This window comes from Arachis ipaensis, chromosome B05 (assembly GCF_000816755.2).
Source record: "Arachis ipaensis cultivar K30076 chromosome B05, Araip1.1, whole genome shotgun sequence".
Lineage (NCBI taxonomy): Eukaryota > Viridiplantae > Streptophyta > Magnoliopsida > Fabales > Fabaceae > Arachis > Arachis ipaensis.
The window spans coordinates 1,895,886-1,898,566 of record NC_029789.2 but is presented as its reverse complement, the minus strand read 5'-3'; positions in this window follow the sequence as shown (position 1 = coordinate 1,898,566).

The window sequence follows — 2,681 nt, the reverse complement described above, 5'->3', positions numbered from 1 at the left end:
CAAGTTTTAATAAAGGGTGCTTGGTGTTGGTGGCAGCTAGACACCATTGACTATGTAGCATGTTATAGTAATTGTGTGTGGATTTTGACTATTTTCATTTTTTAAATTTTTTTGGTTTGGTGAAGGTTAACTGTTCCATTTTGACCTGTTTGGATGGGATTTATTACAGTTTGCAATTTGCATGGATAAAATCAAAATTTATACTAATTTATAGCTGTCCTCAAACCAGTCAAAGTTGCTCATGAGGTGTTAGATGAATCCTTGTGGACAAAAGAAAATTTCACCATTTTTGTTTATTTATTTATTTATTTTTTGGTTTACTGGGTAAATAAAGTGGGTTGTCTTGTATCATTATGAGATTAGACCTTGTCATAAAAATCTGACTTTTATTTCACTGCACAACTAATAGTAACAGCTAAACGACAAATATATTAGATATTTAGATTAGAGCATTTATATATTAATTTCACTTTTCTGAGGAGGACTCAATATTCCATTTTCCAATTTTTGGTTCTAAAATTAATTCATATTGTGATTAAAAAAAGTACTACTCCTACTAACTATTTACTTTTATGCTTCAAATCCTCAATTTATTTATTTATTTTAAATAAAGCTTGTTCGTTTCAATAAATGAATTGAGAATGCTTATTTTGTTTAGGGATGAGTAAGGGTCGTTTATGGTCAAATTAGAACTGAACCGATCAAAATATAATTGGTTCAGTTTAGTTTGGATTTATATTTTTTTGTATATGTACTCGAACCAAACTAAACTAATTAAGAATGGATTGGTTCGGTTCCCGTAATGAGTACCCGATGATTTTAAAATTTATAAAAAAAATCAAATTTTTATCTTAAAAATTCAACAAGTACAATAAACATGTAACATCAATAGAAATAATCCAAATATATTAAACACCAAATACATCAAAAACTAAATTCATTAAAATCCAAACATATTAATAATGAATAATCATCATCTAATCACCAAATACATTAAAAACTAAACTCATTAAAATTCAAACATATTAATAATGAATAATCATTGTCTAATGGAAGGCATATATATATTTTTTTATTTTTTTTATTTAATTAATATATGATCGGGTTCGTGGGTTGGTTTGGATTCCGTACCCTCAAAACCAATACCCGAATCAATCACTAACAAAATTCATCGGTTTGATTCGGGTTAAATCTAATTACCCGTTAGTTTCAGAATTAATTTAATTAGTTCGATTCAGATTCAGACGGATAATCGAGTACTCGCTACCCGTGCTCACCCTAATTTTGTTTGCAAAAATCTGACGAAGAGAAAGTAATAAAAACAAGAGAAAAATCATTAAATGGATCAGATGGTTAGTTTTGGTGAAACAAATCATTAGTTAATAATTTACACCATTATAAGGTAGTAACGGTGTTTATGAGCCGACTCAACTTTAATGCTTCTAGAATGTTTTTAGATTGCGTTAGGTTTTGATTTGGTACAATTTCTTACTTTGGGTTTGTTTGATTCAATTTAGAATCATATTTTTCTTTTTTCTTTTTTTAAGAACGTTAGTGATAAATGATTATATTTATTTGATTGAAGGTACTTTAGAATTGTGTGAGTTTAAAGTAACTTTTAAAGTTAATTCAATAAGTAAAGAATATTTGATACTTAAATATTTTAAAGATTATATCTTTGAAAAATCAAATATAAAAGACTTGTAATAAAATAAGTAATTTTAGTCCAATTATGATATATATATACAAAAAAAATTAGTCAAAAATTAATCATTACGTATAAAAATATGTATTAAGTAATTTATAAAAAAAATATTATACTAATACAAATAAATTTAACCATTCGTTTTTTGCAAGTTTGATTATTCATATGATTAATTATTTAAGAAAAATGTTAGGAGAATAATGATTTTGTTGAACAATATGAACAATCACCAATTAAATAAAAACATACTACACCTCTAAATTAACCTTCTAAATTTTAATATTAAAATAACTATTCGTACACTAATAAAATGACATTGTTTAATATTTTTATTGTTTATCTATATTTTTTATTATTTAATTATATATATATATATATATATATATATGCCGTTTTTAAATGTAAATGAATTATTATTTATTTTGGTTCCATTTAAGATGAAGTTTTCTTTCATTTTTCTTTGCTATGATATTTTAAGTGGTATGGGGAAGGTGTCTTATTAGCTATGAAGATATTTGACAAAGCATATCTATCTAGATATGCATAATTCCCAAATAAAGTAAACTTGGGAGATATACTATACTATATAGAGACTGAGATGGACTTGTACAAAATAATTGAATATTATATTATATACCTATTTAAAATTCACGTAAAGAATTAAATCCAGCATCAATCATGTCCAAGAAAAACTATCAAGGCATATTGGTAAGGATATTTACGAATCATGTCCAAGAAAAACTATCAAGGCATATTGGTAAGGATATTTACGAGTCGGTTTGATTCGGATTTCGAACTAATTAAATTATAATTGTAATTGGTTCGAATTTATATTTTTTTTATGTATTTATAAAATAAAAATTTATAAAAAAATTAAAAAAATAAAAATTTTATTTTAAAAATTTTATAAATATAATAATTAATAAACATATAAATTAATAAATAAGTCAATAATATACTAAGAATAATAAATTAT